Here is a 10,667-nt window from a genome sequence, read left to right on the forward strand (position 1 = left end):
ATGATCCCCCCTGATCGACTCTTTTAGCCTGTTTCCTCTGGATCGAACAGGATCTAACAAACCCCAGCTTCTGCTGGGGCACTGGTCATCATGGGAGGAAAAAGATGGCTGCCGTGTTGCTGTTTCCTTTCTTACACCAGCATTATACTTCCTGTATCTGTGGGTCTGAGTTTTTAATCAGAGGATGAACTTAAAGCTTTCAGTCTGCTCTACAACCCACCACCTATCCACACGTCTGCTAAGTGGACTGGAAATCAGTAAAACTTCTACCAGACTTTAGTAAATATTGCATTAAGATGAGCAGACAGATTTTAATCTCAGCATCATGCACACAGATTTTTCAGGACACTGGAAGAGTTCCTGCCGTGGATTTAGATGTTAGTGTTGTGTGGATGATCCCATTCTGTGATCTTTGTGTTACTAACACTGATGACACCACCGTTATTGGACTCATCTCGGACGGGGATGAGTCTGCCTACAGGAGGGAGGTTGAACGTCTGGTGTCCTGGTGCAGCCACAACAACCTGGTGCTGAATGCCCAGAAGACAGTGGAGATTATTGTGGACTTCAGGACGCACACAGCTCCACTCCCCCCCATCATCCTGTCTGACACCCCCATCACCTCTGTGGACTCATTCCGCTTCCTGGGTACCACCATCACCCAGGACCTGAAGTGGGAGCCCACCATCACCTCCGTCATTAAGAAAGCCCAGCAGAGGATGTACTTCCTGAGGCAGCTGAAGAAATTCAACCTGCCAACACGGACGATGATGCAATTCTACACTGCAATCATCGAGTCCATCCTCACCTCCTCCATCACTGTGTGGTACGCTGGAGCCACTATCAGGGACAAGCAGAGACTGCAGCGTGTTGTGCGCTCTGCTGACAAGGTGATTGGCTGCAGACTCCCATCTCTGCAGGACCTATACACCTCCAGGACACTGGGGCGTGCAGCTCGGATCTCAGCTGACCCTTCTCACCCTGGACACAGTCTGTTTGACCTGCTCCCCTCAGGCAGGAGGCTCCGGTCCATTCGCACCAGAACCTCTCGCCATAAGAACAGTTTCTTCCCCTCTGCTGTCGGACACATGAACAATAACCGTATGACTGTTCCCACCACTAACACCCTACGCTGTGTTCACTGCATCATTCCATGTTTGGCACTGATCATCACCTGCACTCATGTATATTGTTGTGATATTTTGATACCACGGTAGCATTTACAGGATATTGTTTTATTGTGATATTATACAGAAAAGAGTTACTCAATAAGGCCCATTTAATAGTTGTTTTTCTCTTTCTCTCTGACCCAAGAATTGATGTGTAAGACTCACAGGCTGGTACCCCAAGGTCGAAAACACCACAGAGACGAGACCACTTCCTTACTCCCATCCTCCCTTTTTCTTTATCTCTTAGAAAAAGAGATAAAGAATTCACTAATGAAAGAACTCTGTATTCTATGTCTAGGAGTGTATTTTGCTGGGATGATCATAAATTGTAGCTGAACTGATAAACTACACACAGGATACTTCTTTGCTCACAAGGCAGGAAGACGTTTCCTTATTTGGTCTGTACCGGAACTTGCTGACACACGAACCTTTTTTTCTCTATATAAGCTGTTGTATACTTAATAAACCTTTGAGTCGATTGGGAAGGCAACCTAAAGCAGTCTCTGTTTTCTTGTTCTCCCAAGCTGCTCCCGAGCTCGTACTAACACGCTGAATGGCATACCTGAGTGTTACTTTAAATAATTAGGAATCTTAGAAGGAAAGGACAGAACTCTGCTTATCGCTCGTGCCTTGGAGGGAAAACCGGGATGGACATTTTTTTCCTTCATATATATCATGTATATATCTATCTACTTAGCACTTTTAATTCTTATTCTTATTTTTATTTTCATGTGTATTTAAGCGTAATTTATGACAGTAAGATCTTGGATAAGCAAGATCTTGGAGAGGATTGTACATACCCAACTGTTGGATTATTTGAGCGACTCGCAATTGTCTGAAATTTTCCAATCTGGTTTTAAGCCCTTTCACAGTACGGAGACAGCTCTTGTTAAAGTTATGAATGACATTCTTGTTGCTACTGATCGTGGTAAATATGCTGTGCTTGTCTTATTGGATATGACAGCTGCATTTGACACAGTGGACCACGACCTGCTGATCTCCCGCTTACATCACTGTGTGGGAATTTCTGATCTGGCATTGTCATGGATAAAATCATATCTTTCCGAAAGGAGTTTTTGTGTCAAGCTGGGGTTGGCCGCTTCCTCTGTGGCCCCTCTGCTTTGGGGTGTGCCCCAGGGATCTATCCTTGGGCCATTACTTTTCTCGCTGTATTTACTCCCCCTTGGTGCGATTTTTCGTAAACACGGAGTGTCATTTCATTTGTATGCCGATGACTGTCAGCTTTACTTACCTTTTAGTCATTTGGATACCTCCCCATGTCAATCACTGCTTGACTGTCTTAGCGATATTAAATTATGGATGGCAAATAATTTTTTGAATTTTAATGGTCGCAAAACGGAAGCAATTTTATATGGCCCGCATCGTTCTACTGATTCTCCAGATGTTGATTTTGGTGATTTGACCTCTCATCTGAAAAGTTCAGTCACTAATCTTGGTGGTAAACTTGATTCTGCGCTTACTTTTGAAGGTCATGTAAGTGGGGTGGTAAAATCAGCTTTTTATCACCTCAGACGCCTGTCGAAGGTTAAGCCTTTCCTTTCCAAACCCAATTTGGAAACTCTTATTCATGCTTTTATCACCTCACGTCTGGACTATTGTAATTCCCTTTTAATAGGGGTCGGGTCGGGCACCTTGTCACGCCTGCAGTTAGTGCAAAACGCGGCAGCGCGATTTTTAACCGGTAGTAGGAAATTCGATCACATCACTCCGGTTCTGGCTTCCTTGCATTGGCTTCTGTCGAGGAGGGAAATTATTTTACTGCTATTGTTAAATAATTGTCATTGCATTAATAATAAAATCTGGAGTTTATATTGCATTCAAAGGTTTAAACAGTGTCTCTTTCAGAAAGACTGAGTTGCAGGCTGACAGGAAGTTGTATGCAGAAGTGAAAGCAGGAAGTTATTTTGAGCCGCAGGCTAAGACGAGGCTTTAACAATGTAACAGATAGCTTTAAGAAGGCCTTAAGCAGCTATGACTATTTTATACACAATGCATATAAAGAGCATTTGAGGACGAGACACAGACAGTAGGTGAAGAGGTGACACAAAGAGCATGTGAGGTCAACACACACACACACACACACTTTAAATTAGATTTATTTAGAGGAAGAGGTTAGTTATGTTTGGCTGTAACTGCAAAATTGTCTTGGTAAAAGAGGAACCGTTTCTTGTTGTCTCGGCAAGAAAGAGGAACAATTCATTTTAAGATAAGAACGGAAAGTACCAAGCCATGAAAATAGAAAGATGATTTTCTAGGTGAAAAGTCATGATGTTGATCTGATCTATGTATAAAATGTACTGGTGACGCATGAAGGGGTGTCAGTAAACAAACCCTGATGCTATAAAATATCTGTTCATGCTTTGATTAAGTCGAAGACTACTTCCTGTCTGCGTACAGAGTTGTCTTCCCACACGTGTGTTCATTAAAATCATCGTTTGACTTCACCCGGCCGGATCGGTGTGGTTATTCTTCGATCACCTCTTGTACCCTTCCTCAATACTGAATCTTAACATTTGGGGGCTTCGTCCGGTTATTGAGGAGGGTGAGTTGGAGGTTTAGACGGAGAAATCCGGGGTCTTAGGTGGTCTGACGGGCAGACATGAATTCCAGTGGTCTAAGTGAGTGGGCATAAGCCGGCTTATCCAAAAGGTAAGGCACTACCTGTTGAATTATTTCCAAAGTGTGCCAAATTGGATATGATAAAATTTAAGTCTACTCACTGAAGTTACTGGTGGATGTCTGTTTTGATTTTGATGAAAATCTCATGAGTTGATGCAGTTAGAGTTCTGCTAAGAAGAAATGAAAGTAGTTAAGAGTCTGATAAGAAAAGGTTAAATAATGGGTTGAAGTCCCAAAGAAATTGAGTTAGAGTCTCAAGTAGTTTGGTAGGGTATTTGGTCATTTTGTGGGTTAAAGTCCCGGTTGGTCATTAGGTCAGACCTCTGTGGGTCAATTTGTGGGTTAGAGTCCCCATTGTCCATCAGGGTCGATCTGCCTCAGTTATACACTTGTTTCGGGTGTTGATTGTTGTTTCAAAGTATTATAAATTATTCTAGAACGGCAGTTCGAGTCTGCTAGGAAGCGCAGAGCCCGGAGGTTACGCTCCCTCCTTGTCGTGGACGCGCGACATTGACCTCTCGGCGAAGAGGGTTAGTTCAGTGTGGTTTAGCTGTGGGGTACAGGGCATCCCGGAATTAAGCTAGGAGTTAGAGTCTCCTTACCGTTTGCAACGGTACCTGCGCTTTTTTGGACAGGAGAAGTTGGTCTTCGGGCGTGTAACTTTAACTTAACACTTCGGGGTAAGCCTTGGCTGTGAAATGCCAAAAATAGAGCTTCAGGCAAAGTTTGGGTTGGTTGACGCTTTTAAATTGAGTTAGGGATTTTAGAAATGAGGCCAGAAACAGTTAAAGTCTTGATACTGGTTAATTGGTGGGCGGTTATTTTAAATTTGTCGAAATTGGTTAGGCGCTAAAGCTGACAGATCTGACAGTAGTTGTAAATATAAGACGTCTTTGTAATAAAAAAGATCTGTGTGAAAGGAGTCTGAGGCAATGCTGCTGCTATTTTTAGACGGTGTGTGTGAGTGAAAATGCAAATGAGTAAGCAGTGAACTGTTTAAGCCACAGTTGGTTTTACAAATACTGCTGCAAACATTGTTGAGTGTGTGTTTCAAATGCCATTTATGTTTATTAGAGGACTATAAATAAAGTTTTGAGTTGCCGTAGTGGATGTATAGTAATTGACTGAGTTTGGATGTAGATATATAAATATATTGAGTGCACTGTATATACTTAAGACTAACACATCACTTTCAGTAGTAACTTTTCTCCAGCATTAGTTGCTGGTGGGTTTTATTTTTTCAATTTCTTGTGTGTGCGGTGAGAATTAATGGAGGTTTCAATTTTTTGTTTGTTTGTTTTTTACTTGCTCTTTTTGATTATGACAAGCATGTCTAAAATACTCTTAGGAAAGTGTGTTGAGTTATATTCCTTAACTCTAGTCACAGTTTAAGTGTGAATGCGGTGACTAGAAGCTTTGACATGATGAATAAAGGTGTGGGAGGTATTTCTTGGGTGATGTAAAGTAGGACGTTTTAAAGTTTGAAAGTGTTTTAATTTGAGAGAGGCATGAGTGATGTTATAAGAGTTTAGTTTATTTAAAAGGTGTGTGTGAGAGGATCATGAAATCATTGTGTGAATGATGCTACATTTTAGGTCAAAGGTTAGTAGAATTACAGAGGGTTTGTAGATTGTAAATACAAAATAAGTTTGATTAGCCTGGAGAAACAGCAAAGCAGCTTGAGCTGCTCTGAGCAGCTGCGTGCGGTGTGTGTGTAACAGGAAATGGTGTGGGTGACAGGAAGTTTGCATGCCCATATAAGGTGATGTGTGAACAGAGGAAGTCTGAGAGAGAAGTGTGTGCGTAGGCAAAATGCAGAGTGTGTGCGTGAAATAAGGGAGTATTGTTTTTACATCAAGGTTTAGTAGAACTAAAGTAGAACGTCACAAACAAACAAAAGAAAATAAAATAAAGAGAGAAAATAACTGACAATTACATTAATGAATAGAAAACACACATACACAAAGTGCCATATGTGAAATTATTCTAGGAAGGAGTCAGAATTGAGATAGCTTATTATAGAGATAGTTTAACATAAGATGCAATGAAGGAAGCAGCTTACATTCCTTTAATTCCCAGAGCCAGTGTGTTCCCTCCCCTGCCCACTTGGGCCCCGTATCAGGCGAGTATGGAAGGCTGGATAGCCCATGACGGGTAAGATCCCACCTCGAAACCCTGGGACAACCTAAGGCAGGCACAGTCACGATTACTCTCGGACCTGACGGGTAAGACCGCTGGGCTAGGGTGGAGGTGGAAAGTGGCAAGTGGAGCCCTACCTTCTGGCTGAGGACAAGGAATGCTGCTATTTAAGGTAGGATATCAGAATTTGGGTTAGTAAATTTGGGGAGGAGAAAATTGACTGTTTAAAGGCAAAATTATGAAGGAGTCTGACACACTGTAAAAGCACCATATGCAAATTCACACACACAAACAGGAAATGCATTAAACTTATAAAGACAAGACAAGCTCATGGAGTTTAATGCATAGATACAGATTAAACCTGGCTAAGAACACAAACATAGGCAATGAAGAACAGCTTGCTATTTTGTATGAATGATACAATGGTGTGAATGTTTAATAAAATACATTTGAGTTTGTAATTGAGGAATAGAATAAGCCATATGGACAAAGGGAGTTATGAAAACGAAAAAGGGATTAAAGTAGTTTTAAAAAAGAGTGACTTAGGAGTGCTCTCGTACTGAGTGATCAACACTAGTGATCACTGTTGGAAGAAATAAAATGATTTAATGAGTTGGGAATGTTTAAACATATGTTTCTGTTGTTACAGCTTCTTGAGAGATGATTCAGTATGCAAATTAGCTGGAGTGTGTGTGTGACTGTGACTTTCAGGAAGAGGAAGCATAGCAGAGACGAGAAGTGCAGATTGGGGTAGGGAATTTATAGTTTAGTGATTATATGATGTCGTAAGGGGTCTTATGTTGAATTTAAGAGTATAAGGGGGTGATTTTTGTTTGCAAATTGTGTGGTTTTAATGAGACTTTTGGTGTATTGAGGAGGTGAAATTATGTGGTGGCAAGATTTGTGTGTTTAAGGTTGTTGTGGTGATGGGTTGATTCTGTCAGGTAGGTTGTTGTTGTTGTTTTTGTTTTTAATAGGGGGAGTTTTAGGAAACATGGACATGTCTAAAAAATTGGGCCCATTATTTTGTAACAGTGCACTTAAAGAAAACCTGTCAGGTGATTTTGTTTTGTTTTTATGAGCTAACAATCAGCTCTATTTTTCATTTCTGTTTTAAGCAGGCCTGCAACAGTGAATAACGGCGCTGAAAATTCTCGGGAGGAGCAAATATAAGGGGGCTTTCCAGATTACAATTGGCTGAGGAGAGCTACCTGTGGGGACTGATCAAGGTCGTAAGTCCCTGTAAAAAGGATTTTATGCGAGTCAATCCAGTCCAAAAGCATAAAGAAATATTTTCCTATGGAAAATAAAAAATGACTGAGCTCATTTTGCTGAGGGTGGAGTATTTGATCGTGCGGGAGGCTCCACTATCAGCAAATACATGGTGTGACTGCATGTGAGTGAATGTGAGACTGTATGTGAGTGAGGATGAATTAATGTGGATAAACAATTTGCTTTTACCAGAAAAATTTTTGTTTTATTAGGTGGGGTTAGATTATGAGATTATAGTATATTGTTGGGAGAAGGCCAAATGCTAAAGGGGAAATATTTTTGATGTAACTTAGTTACCATTAATTGTAGAAACACATGACTGATAACTGTTCTGTTTTAAGTTTATTTTTATGACATAGATTGGATCATGAGTGGGGAAAACTGAGCAGTTTTAAGTTTTGTATAGTATCTTGACACATGAAATGTATCAAGATAAAGGGGGGTTTAGGGTTTAATAATTTAATTGTTTAATAATTTAGGATCATTTTAGGACCTTTTGGGTTTTTGATCATTTGGATATGGTAAAACTGAAACTGTTATTTTTAAGTTAAGGTTAAAAGATTAAAAGTGATCTTGTCACGGTTTGCGAGGCAAGCCGTGTGGAGTTGTAGAAAAGGACCCAAAAGGCGGCAGCTCTGGTGCAGGTGAATATTTATTTACAACGGTGGGCACAAAACAGCACTGGTGGAAAAAACAACCTAAACTGGGTAAGCTAATAACACAAACCAGAAACGAGACGCAGGGAGACCGAGGGGAAACATGGAATAAACACAAAGAGAGACGAGAGCTCATAAATACACAGAGGGGCACAAGGGGGTAAGAGTCACAAAGGGAAAAAACACTTAGGGAACACCACAACAGGACACCTGAGGAAACCTGGCCTAAATAAGGAGCGAAAATACAAGGAACCAAGAATACTGGGCCAACATGGCCCAGGACCATGACAGAACTGAATCCTGTTTAGAAGATACAATGCCGGTTTTTCAAAGCTGTGAATAAATCTTAGAGGGAAAATTAGTGAGGGTTGAAGGGGTAGAACAGGTTTGATTTCTTTTTTGATTTCTAGAAGTAGTGGTTATAATGTAGGCTTACACATACAGATATTACATAGGTTTATCTTTAGGATAAAGGGGGAGCTTCTACGTAGAAATGATTTTTATACATATTGCATTTTGTGCTTTTAAAGGAGTTGTGGCTCAAATTTGTCTCTGGAGGGTCACGAGCCTTTGGCTAGCGCTATGATTAGCCAATCTACTGTGAGGATAATATGAGTTCATGAAGGATTGCACACGCTTACAGACACAGAGTTAAGAAACACACATGACAGTATTGATTCTAGGCAAAAGGCCTTAAATTCATTTAGCTTTTAACTGAACTTAAAGAAGGACCAAAGAGGAAGGAAAGCATATGTTTTGGTTAAGTCTGATACATTAGAATTAGAAGGTATTGTTACATTAAAAGGAGCAAAATGAAATAAAAAGGCTATACCAAAATGGGTTATAACATAGGAAATGTGAGGTTAAAATGAAGTTAACACATAGGAGTTGTTTCAAGGCAGCATTTAGCTATGATGAAATGTATACAGGAGTAATTGCTTATATGCTTAAACTTAATTGATTAAAGTGGTTGTTTTCTTTTAGAGTGGAGGAACTTGTAGTAGTGACAATTTGTGCACAGGATGTTGATGATCAGATAAGGGAAAATAGAGCGAGCAACTGGACGTGAAAGCAGGGCTTAAAGAGTTCTAAAGGGATGAGTAACGTTGAAGAGTATACATAAATACAAGTCAATAAGTTAAGAAGATAATTAGGATCAGGCTTTTGATTAAAGAGTCCCAGATAGGATAAGTTAGGGAGATGCAAGAAAAGGTGTTTTGTTTCCTTTGCAGAAGATCTCGGCGACCACAGGAGGGGCGAGGATCCTGGAGATCTCGAGGTTCGAGACCACCAGAGAAGGGTCTGCGTGAGGACACAATGTATTGTGACCTCTGGTGTTCCAGAGGTCAAAAGGGGGAGTGTCGAGGAGGGAAATTATTTTACTGCTATTGTTAAATAATTGTCATTGCATTAATAATAAAATCTGGAGTTTATATTGCATTCAAAGGTTTAAACAGTGTCTCTTTCAGAAAGACTGAGTTGCAGGCTGACAGGAAGTTGTATGCAGAAGTGAAAGCAGGAAGTTATTTTGAGCCGCAGGCTAAGACGAGGCTTTAACAATGTAACAGATAGCTTTAAGAAGGCCTTAAGCAGCTATGACTATTTTATACACAATGCATATAAAGAGCATTTGAGGACGAGACACAGACAGTAGGTGAAGAGGTGACACAAAGAGCATGTGAGGTCAACACACACACACACACACACTTTAAATTAGATTTATTTAGAGGAAGAGGTTAGTTATGTTTGGCTGTAACTGCAAAATTGTCTTGGTAAAAGAGGAACCGTTTCTTGTTGTCTCGGCAAGAAAGAGGAACAATTCATTTTAAGATAAGAACGGAAAGTACCAAGCCATGAAAATAGAAAGATGATTTTCTAGGTGAAAAGTCATGATGTTGATCTGATCTATGTATAAAATGTACTGGTGACGCATGAAGGGGTGTCAGTAAACAAACCCTGATGCTATAAAATATCTGTTCATGCTTTGATTAAGTCGAAGACTACTTCCTGTCTGCGTACAGAGTTGTCTTCCCACACGTGTGTTCATTAAAATCATCGTTTGACTTCACCCGGCCGGATCGGTGTGGTTATTCTTCGATCACCTCTTGTACCCTTCCTCAATACTGAATCTTAACACTTCCCATTGATTTTAGGGTTCGTTTTAAGGTCCTTTTATTGGTTTTTAAATCTTTAAATGGTCTGGCTCCTGTGTACTTAACTGACTTGCTGAAGTCACATGTTCCTCCTCGCTCGCTCCGTTCAGCTGAGCAGCTGCTGCTGTCGGTCCCTAAGTCGCGGCTGAAATGCAGAGGAGACCGTGCCTTTTCAATTGCGGCTCCGATGCTCTGGAATAACCTTCCCCTCCAAATTAGACAAGCGTCATCAGTGCAGGTCTTTAAGTCCAGATTGAAAACCTATTTTTATTCCCTGGCTTTTAACTCTGTAGGAAACTGACACCTTCTTATTTATTTTATTGTTTGTAATGATTTTATGGTATTTTTAATTTGGTTGTTGTTTTGATCTGTGTTGTTCAGCACTTTGGTCTGCCTGGTGTGTTCTTAAAGTGCTATACAAATAAACGATGATGATGATGATGATGATGATGTTTGCACTGAAGCACCGCAGCAATTTCCTAATGTTGTAAACCTGCTCAACATTTGGCAATAAAACCCTTTCTGATTCTGATTCTGATGCTGATGCTTTTACACTTTAGGACCCTCGAGACCTCTGCTGCTCAGCCGTCCTGATCGCTGCCTCCACTTTAACCAGAGGCTGTAACCTCTGATCATTT

General features: G+C 40.7%; 1 protein-coding gene across 1 annotated transcript in view; it reads left to right on the forward strand.

Annotated features, from left to right (window-relative positions):
• LOC309701482 (uncharacterized protein) overlaps positions 1-10,667 on the forward strand; it is a 2,150,955-nt gene that overhangs the window by 2,035,595 nt on the left and 104,693 nt on the right. The gene's annotated exons all lie outside the window — the stretch shown is intronic.

This window comes from Aulonocara stuartgranti, assembly GCF_965226115.1.
Source record: "Aulonocara stuartgranti genome assembly, chromosome: 23".
Lineage (NCBI taxonomy): Eukaryota > Metazoa > Chordata > Actinopteri > Cichliformes > Cichlidae > Aulonocara > Aulonocara stuartgranti.